The sequence below is a fragment of the Crocodylus porosus genome, unplaced genomic scaffold (genome assembly GCF_001723895.1).
Source record: "Crocodylus porosus isolate Cpor-Errol unplaced genomic scaffold, CroPor_comp1, whole genome shotgun sequence".
NCBI classification, from domain to species: Eukaryota; Metazoa; Chordata; order Crocodylia; family Crocodylidae; genus Crocodylus; species Crocodylus porosus.
Genome location: NW_017728931.1, coordinates 127225706 through 127235320, shown reverse-complemented (window position 1 = coordinate 127235320; position 9615 = coordinate 127225706).

Here is a 9615-nt window from a genome sequence, read left to right as displayed (position 1 = left end):
TGGCTCTGGCCTTAGCCTTCTCTGTTTATAAAGGCCAGGCCCTGCCCCCGGCGGTCAGCTGACCCAATTAGTTGCCATAGCAACTGGCACCTGCTGCCCTAATGAATGGCAGCTAAACCCATTTACTACTATTCAGTAGCAGGCAACCTAGTGCCCTGGTACACATACCCTCATGGGCTTCCCTTCTCTCTCTACTGTACCCTTCAACATCAATGGGGCATAGAAAAGGGGAAGGATGCCCTGCCCAAGAGATGTAACAGAGCAGCTGGGGGCCAGGACCAGCGAGATGCACAGAGGAAGTAGCTACTTCCAGCTGCTGCCATGCCACGGATGCAAATATGCAGCTGCAGCTTATATTTTTCTGTGCCCCCTTCCCCCACAAGTTGACGCCTGCGGTGACTGCCCAGGTTGCCCTATCATAGTCACACTACTGCCCTCCTTTTCTCCTTGTGCCAGTTGTTGGCTAGCAGAAATAAGGATAGTCTGACAGTTATGGGCCTCTACTCAGAAATGGGAAGAACTGCAACCCCCTCAACTTGGAGCTGAGCCCAAATGGCACACTTAAGCCCTTAGGGAGCTCTCATGTAGGCTGTGGAGTCTCCAATAGTTCAGCCAGCTGTAAAAGGGAGGAGCAAAAACTTGGAAAGAGAAGAAAAAGCAACATCCATATGTACTGGCCCCTAATCTCGCATAGACACTATAACTATTTCTTTCAGGTAGGAAGGATAAAAATCTGTTAACAATTTAGTTCCAGAGTCCCATTTTATATCCTGAGTATTGGCAGAATTCATAATTAAAAAAATTACATTTCTTTTATGTGCATTTCATATCAACCTTTTTTAATGTTCCAACCAAATTTTGAATAAGTTTATAGAAAAGCAAAATGTTACCTAAATTACCAAGGGAGAGAGTCTTAGCAAAATCATACCTCTGGAAGAAATACATATTAATTTATTCTAGCTTGGCTTGAGTACAATTTATGCTAGCTATTAAAGTATGAATGCATGGAAATGTTATGAAGCTCAGATCTTATCAGAGGTTAGCTTGAGAGAGACAGAATGGGGCTGGTAGAACTGCTAGTATTTATCGTAGAGTCCAATAGCTTGTTATACACCTTTCCATTTTAAAAATCAGCTGTACAGGGAGATGGAACCGATGGGATAATACAAACGTTACGTGGAACGTTTGTCAATATGTTCAATCTAATTTCATATTTATCATTCTCATCTGACAGTCCCATGGTTCTAAGTAAATGTTAGCCCTTCCATGCTAGCCTGAGGTAAATGCACAACTGGTGCTGGGAGCCAGATCATTTTGTAAAGCCTGGTAGCTATTCAGCTACAACTTCCCTTTTTAAGGAAACATACACTGTGGTAAATCATTATGAAATGATGGGCCTCTTTCTTTTCTCAGAAACACTGTGCATCAAAAACTAATTCCATTGAGGTCAGCTGAAGTACATGACATTCAAGAAGTGAAAGAAGAGGATCAGGCTACTATAACTCTTGTGACATGAAAAATGAAAGCAAAATAGTTACCAAGTAAAAGTGGAGTGTTGAGCAGGTATTAGCTATATGAAGTCAAGGTCACCTGGTCAGAGGTCTTAATATATAAAGTAAGGACAGTATTTCGGAAAATATTTCTATTCAGGAAGAGTTATTTCATCCCATTGAAGTCAATTGGAATTAGACACATACTTGGGGTAACCAAGTGCTGAAGTGTGTTACTGAACCAGAACCCTAGGTTGGAAATACTGGGTTACTTAATTTTTAAATGATGAACTTCCATTAGCAGGCTTCAAGATCTGGAGCCTATCAGCACACTGGGTGGCTGGGATATGTTCACTCAAAAACATGATGGTGTATCCTAGCAGTAAGGGTGTTCAAATGGGTGGCACAAGTTCTTCATTCTGGCCCCTTCTCCAAAAACTGCTTTTGATTTTTTGGTTTTTTGAGCGTTTAAAAGAGACAGTAATGTAAAACGAAATATGGAAACTATCCAGAAATATAGGATGATGCAATACAGAAATAGTATAAAACAAAGAGACTAGGGGCCAGAACCTAAAACTCATACTGGCAAGGTAAATGCTCTAACCCACAGACTACAGAATCAGGCCAACTCATACTGTCATTTTGGCTCTATGAATCTTGCATTCCTTTTTTCACAGTGGCCTAGCTTTAAGCACCACCCAGCTCAGGGACTATGGGTGCTTTCCTGCCCTAACTACCAGCTGATATCCTGGTGGGTAGGGCACTTCCCCAAGTAGTAGACCTGCTCTTCCGGAGAAGGGTTGCTGGTTGTAGCCGTGTTGGCCTAAGTACATAGGTAGGTAAGGTTCTTTGAGTAGATGTGATATCTTTTATTAGACCAACTAAATAGTTGGAAAAAAGTACTTTGCAAGCTTTCAGGCACAAACACCCTTCTTCAGGTATTCAGACTCCAATTGCCTGAAGAGGGGTTTTTGGGTTCAAAACCTTGCACTTATCGTGATCTTCCTCCATCTGTCAGTCGGAGGTAATTATAATGAAAGGTAGATCACACCACTCCATCCCATTTCTTTAAAATAATCGTTGTAGAAGAGAATTTTGGGCAAGCTCTTCGTGTCAGTTTTTCCTAATGACTAGTCTTAACAAGGTCACTACTCAGTGCATGGGTTGGTTTGGCTCCCATTTAAATGTGCTTGTCGCAAGGAACCAAAGTAAATTCTTTAGGGACCAGAGGTATAATTAAACAGGTTATCTAGCCTGCTGGCTTTTGCAGACAGGCTTTGTTCCCTGAGGAGCTCCTCAGTCAGTTCTTCTGACAACACAAGTTAAGTTATATGTAAGCAAACAAATACAATGAAATCCTTCTGCCTTGTCCCAGAACCCTTTGGCTCTGGCTCCTTCAATCAGCAAGCAGTTGAACTCACCTCTTACTTCCTCCTCCCTTGCATCCTCTTCTGGGTGCTTTTTATAGCTCCTAACAGGACACTCCTTCTCTATCCAAATGACCTACAGCTGGGCTTTCTTAACTGGGCTGCCTGGTGCCCCTTAAGGGACTGACCCCCTCTGCTGCAGTGCCCTAGGTAGAGGAAAGGGTGATGACGAGCTCTGGAAAGCTTACCTCCATGCATGGGAGCTGCTGCTGCAGTGCAAGCTCTTCAAACATGCTGCCATGGTGGACCAGTGCAGACTCCCCAAGAGCTGTCATTGTGGTGCTCCCTCTAAATCGGCACCTGGGGTTGGTATCCCACTTGCTCACCCTTTGTTACACTACTGCTGGGGACCAATATCTAACACCTAACCCTTTTTTTTTTTAGATCTGGCCCTAATGAGTGAAATATTCTTCATTTTTGCCTTAAGTATGTGAGCAAATGGGGCCTTTGCTCTTTCAGTAGTTTAAGAGTTGGACTAAAGCCTAAGATCCATGTTAATAGCCCTCTATATACCAAGTATTGTAATATCAAGTAAAATGCTGAGGTGTCATTATACTATTTAATTTTCCTAGCTAACAGTAAGGCAAGATCTCAAAGGCAATTAGATTAACTTCTGACCCACAGCTTGTGTTTTCAAAGCTCACATAGGCATAAGAGTCAAGCTTTTCCAGTAATGGCTCCATATATTAATTTAATGAAGTATTTTAGAGATGATGTAATATAAAGGGCAAATAGCATAGCTAAAACACCATTTTAACTTGTTAGAATTTGGAAAACACAATTAATTTTAACTAATAAACAGACTTTACATTTTTTGTTTTTGTTTTTGTTTTTATTTTTTTCTTATCTGGGTTTCATCATGAAACTGCTTAGGGAAATTATTGGTACAATTTATTTTCAATGTTAAAATGCATGCATCATATCTCAGGTCACAAACCAAGATTAGATTGTTATACTTTATAGGTAAGAAGAATGCAGCAGTGATTAAAGTACTTATCATAAGTCATATTCATCTCTGATTGGACTCCACAGAAAAGTTATACCAAAATGTATTTGGTTTACCAATAAGTCTGTGCAATGTTTTATAGTCACCACTCTGATACTGGCTTACACTAAAATTAAAATACACCATAATTTTTCCATTTTATTCATACTATTTATTTCACTTTGTGCATGCTGTTTTATCAATACATTTAGGCTTCATATCCTGTAAAAATGGGAAGCAGACATTATGTCCAAGTCCAATAAAAGATCATTGCTTATGCCATCACAGATAGATGACTAATGGCCCAAGAGATGCTTAAATTGCTTACATAGGTGAAAAATAATACATGCTGCTGTGATTCAATTATGGCAAGTGCCTTAGAAATGTGTGTAATACTACCAATTTGTCTTGCAATCTTAATAAAGCCATTTCATAATACTAAAATTATCATTTTGAAGTACATTTATTTCTCAGTAGATCTAATGGATAACATGCTCTTAAAATGCATGTTTAAACTACTGTACATAAATAGGAATTGTGCTTGTCTGTTAAGATGATAATATGTTAATAAGAATAATGGTAGATGCTTATCACCCCTATAGCTGTGTTCTAATCAATTTCTTCATACCCTTTACAAAGCTAAGTAACTATCTCCGCTTTTTTTATGAAGTAAAGACAGATTATGGGCCAAATTTTTGAAAAGGTCTATATTTTTTCTGGTTTTGTATCATGAATTGTTTATAAAAAATAAATTTAAGATTTTATATTGATTTCCACAATTATATTTCAGACAGTCATGCACCAGTGTAGTTACTCTGTGCTCAAATTCTGTAAATCTATAAAGGTGATTAAACATTTTCTTTATTTCTTCCACTTATATTTTACAGTTAGGGTGGCCAAAATATGGAACCAACTTCCCAGGAAAGTGGTCCTCACCCCTACCTTGGGTAAATTCAAGAGGAGGTTGGATGATCACCTGTCTGGGGTCTTGTGAACCCAGCATTAGTTCCTGCCTGTAGCAGGGAGTCAGGCTAGATGATCTGTTCAGGTCCCTCCTGACCCTAGCTACTGTGAAACTATGAAACTTTTGGTTTGGATGCACAGGTCTGGAGGAAATTAAAATCAGAGTGAAAGTCAAGAGTTAGATGCACATTCAAATCAATACATTTTTAATTAAAATCCATTTTTATTCAAAGTGCTGCATGAGGAATAATTTATTGAGCATGCTGTTTCAGTACAACCTAACTGTAATGATGAAAAAATTAAAGTCATGTATTCATCTGAATCACACTTGATATTAATTGTATATATCTAAATAGTTTATGAATTAATAAATAGATTGCATAATCAATACATTATTATAGATTGCAAGAGAGTACAATAGATTTATGTGTGACTAATATACACCTGTAACGCTTCTTTCTTGTATTCTTATACCCATCAATAAGAAATTTATAGATATACTTAACCTACTTATAAATAACAACGGATTAATAGATTTGATGAGTAGGCTAACCACATGGAAATCCCAGAAATCCAGGGCATTGTCCGGGAAATCTGGGATACTGTTCCACTCTCCTCCTCCCTACCCCGTGCTCTCACTAGTTGGTGGAAGTGGGGCTACGTGCCAGGCACTCTGCTCCAATTCCTGGCCAGACTGTGCCCTGTGTCCCTGCATATCCAGGACATTCATTATAATTCCCAACAGCTGGCCAGGGCCAACATCTGAAATCTTAATGTGAAGTGTTATACATGAATATAAATCTACATTTTTTATTTTAAAGTCTAATTTCTTCCTCTTTCCCACTTGTGCAAATAGGAAGGTTTTCAGTGGCTGTAGTAGGAGTGATTTAGTTTTACACATCAATATAAGTTAGTGTGGCAGGCCTAAGCTCTCAGTGCTGCTGCTAGCATGCCCTGATCACCTGAGCATGCTACACCCTGGGTGCCTTGGGTGGTGCATCTTCTGTGGGGCTCCTTACCTCCCCTACACCCCACTCCTTTCCACTCAGGTGATCTGGTTTGGTTCTTGGTAGGATCTGGGTGTACTGTCTATTCCTCCTGGGAGACTTGCTTCTTTGCCTCTTAACAGGACAGTAGTCCAGGTGTCTCCAACTGAAAAACTAGCAACTTAAGAATAAGTGAACTAAAAATTCTTTTGTGACATAAGCGAGCAGGGCAATGATGCTCACTGCATCTCTTTTCAGTGCTTCTGTCTTTGTGTGGTACATTTTGTATGGCCAGTATGCAATTCCCTCATTGGGGTATATGTCCTTTATGCTGGCAAGTGATGGCTCAGACACCATGAGGAAGTCCCAGCTATGGTCTGAGCTGCCATGCCAGGAAGTAATCTGCCAGCATATGGTTCCTCCAGGTCAGTGCTTGTCACGGGGAGACTTTCCAGAGGCATAACAGGTGCTACCTTCTTCTCACTCTGCCTGGACATGGCCACTAAACTCCTCTTATCTTGGGAGCTCTGGGAGGCTGTACCAATCCATGATCCCTCTTCTGGTTGTGTGGTGCCAGCCTGGCCACTTGCAGACTGCCCACCTGGGTGCCAGCGGTGAGGTGAGCGAGGTGCAGGCCTGCCACAGTATGATTAGAATTTTTAAACAGACGTGTTTAAATGGTGTTGATAAAGTTTTTGCTATGCTAAATGCTAGCTTGTGACTGGTAAACAGTAGTGCAACTAAGATGGGACAGGCAGAGTGAAGTAATTAGGCATGTTAGTCTGAAGTCCAGCAGAAAACAGGACAGAAATGCATCTTATAGACTAACTAAATAAGATGGAGCACAAGCTTTTGTGAACTTAAGTTCATGTCACCAGATGCTGTGAAACAGGGCACCAATCTAGGGAGGGTACCAGAAGGGTACCCCCCAGGCAAGCCTGCATAGAAGCAGAAGCAGCAGCCAGGGTATGGAGAGCCTCTAGTGCTATAGGAACAGTCTGGCACCCTGCAATCTTTACCTTGACATTTTTGCCCAGGGCATTTTAATGACTAGTTATTTTGGTGATAAATACTACATAGTAAATAGGACAATTAATATTCAAAATACATCAGTGAAATGAACAAACAAATCACATGTTGAAAATCCTTAGCATAGTGTGTTCAAATTATTTTGATACATTTTAAGTCAGTAAATTTGTGAACAAAGAATAGGTGCTTGTGTTACTCTGTTCAATATATGGAATTTGCCCACTAGTTTTTGCTTTTGCTTTGGTCACACATATACATTGAGCTATATGGATCTAAAAATATTAACCTTGATATAGTTCTGGACATGGTTCATTACTGTTGTTTTAAATTATTTAACATCGATATAATGTATTTCATAACATCAAAACAATCAGGTATGAAAAGCTCTGTAGGAAATCTGTCCCATTCCCTGCCATGAAGACACACACAGGATGGTTTTGTGTAGCAGTTTTTTTTTTCTCCTGAACTTTATGCAGTTCAGTTTTAAATTATGCGACTTCTGTCTGGTCATGTTCTACTTCTTGTCATTTAAGAAAAAAAATAGGCCATAGTCAAACAGACATTAATCAACTTTTAAAATTTAAATTCTTTTTTTCAAGGATACAGCGTTTAAAGTTAGTGTGGCATTGTTACATTAACTAGTGTATCTTGAACATTAAACCCTAGAAGGCTGAATAAAATTTAATGTAGATGTCCACAAAGATGTAACTCAATCTGTTTCATAGTGTTTCCAAGCACAGGACTTCAGTAAACAGTGTGGCAATCCTAAAACTGGCAGAGAGTCAGAATGGTTATCTGCAAGCGATCAGGAAGACTGTCCAAGACATTGCTTCTGACAAGTTTTTCAAAGGTGGAGTCTATAACATAAATGTGGTATGGTATGTTTCCTTTCTTCCTTAAAAGAGTGAGGTGAAATAAAAGTTATATTTTTCCTAAAGCAGAGCAACTTTAAAATCTCTTGAACTGAGAGATCTTGCCATTTGGTTGCTTTTTGACAATGTAACCGGGCAGAATGGCAACCTGATAATATCCTTGTAATCTGAATACGAAAGATATATTCATCACCACACTGAGCCAACTGGCTTGGAAAGCATCTCTAAGGGAATCTGTTATTTACATCAGACAGACTGGTACACTTTTCATGCAACTCACTGGGGCTCAATTTGATATTCCAACTGTTGCTTAAAACTGTAGACTTTGCTCACAAGAATAGATTCAATAAAATTAATGGCCTCCAGGTATGGAAACCTTGTATGGATTTTAGTTTCTCTCTTGCTTTGGTTTATATCCATTCTCTCCTACATGCACACATCCCATCTAAAAAAGGTATGTCTGGGACTCACATTAGCAACTGGATTGGTTTATCAGAGGGAAAATGATCTTATATCTAGTTTGATTTCAAATTACTAAGAGTCATCATGGTTCAGAGGTCTCAAATTATGCGTATCAATTATATGTTATTGGTTTCCATATTTAGGTCTTGGTCTGCTAGCACTTTACAATTGCCTTTTGTGATGAAGCTTTAATAAAACTGTTAATTTTGTTAGCAAGATACATTCTTTATAACACTATAGGAAGCCTGTGGGCTTGTAGCCAAGCTGTTAAATGTGATTTAACTTCAATCTCATTTAAAATTATTTACTTTAATAGATCTGCCCAAGTTTCTAGCTAATAATACATAGCTGTCTGACTCCCTTAATGTGTATATATCCCTTCAGTAAAATCAAACGTGTGGAATGAACCCATGAATGACTCATGCCCCCAGCGGCTTGGTGGGGCATGGCAGCGCTGGTGGGGAGAGCACGGTGGCAGCGGGAACGTGGTGGCGGTAAACGGGGGGCTCCCGCAGATGCTACCGGTGCTGCCAGCAGTGGAGGGAGGCATTGGTGAGCACCAACCAGGGGTCGCTGACCACCCACAGATGCTGCCAGCAGTGTCGGCAGCATCCACCGGCAACCACTGATTGCCTGTGGATGTTGCCAGTGATGGCAGCGGCGAGGGCGGGGGTGGTGAGCAGTGACTCCCTGCAGGTGCTGTTGACAGTGTCAGTGGTGACTTTTCATAGGGGGGTGCACCACTACGCTCAGGGGGTGGACATGCACCCACGTGCACCCCCTACATATCGCCAGTGAATGAACCTAAAAGCATGTGATAAATAGTCATTTTTAATGTAGTAGTATTAGACTGATGTAGCAATGGTGGTCCATGAAGTATGCAAGAAGCAAAGATTTTTGTGGGTTAATATCGTTTATTGGAGCAACCATACAGTTGCACTAAAACTTGACAATTTTTTTTTAATGCAAAGCATTCTTCTTCAGATCTGATGAGGAAAGCAAGACTGCAATTGTTAAGAACAGTGGGTAGAACTGAAATTTGAGGGGAAGAAATTCATAAAGGTAGGAAAAAAACAATTAGCAGAAAAGAAGCTTGATTACTACAAGATCAAGACTTTTCAAACGGGAGGAGGGTCATTATCACCTGTATTGTGTAGGAAGAATTTCAGGAGGCAAGTAGACTATAGTTTGTTATAAAATCAACATTAATGTTCAGTCCTTGGTTTCTTGTGTCCAGGTAGTCTACAAATTTTTGTTCCCAAGCTCACCTTTTAAAGGTGTTTGGTAGATTTCCCTTGAGAACAAAGATAGTGAGATCAAACAAGGGAGAGGTTGTTCTGTAAAAAACATTCTCCTACTGGTTTATTTGTGTCTCTGTCCTTTATATTTTTCCTCATGAGA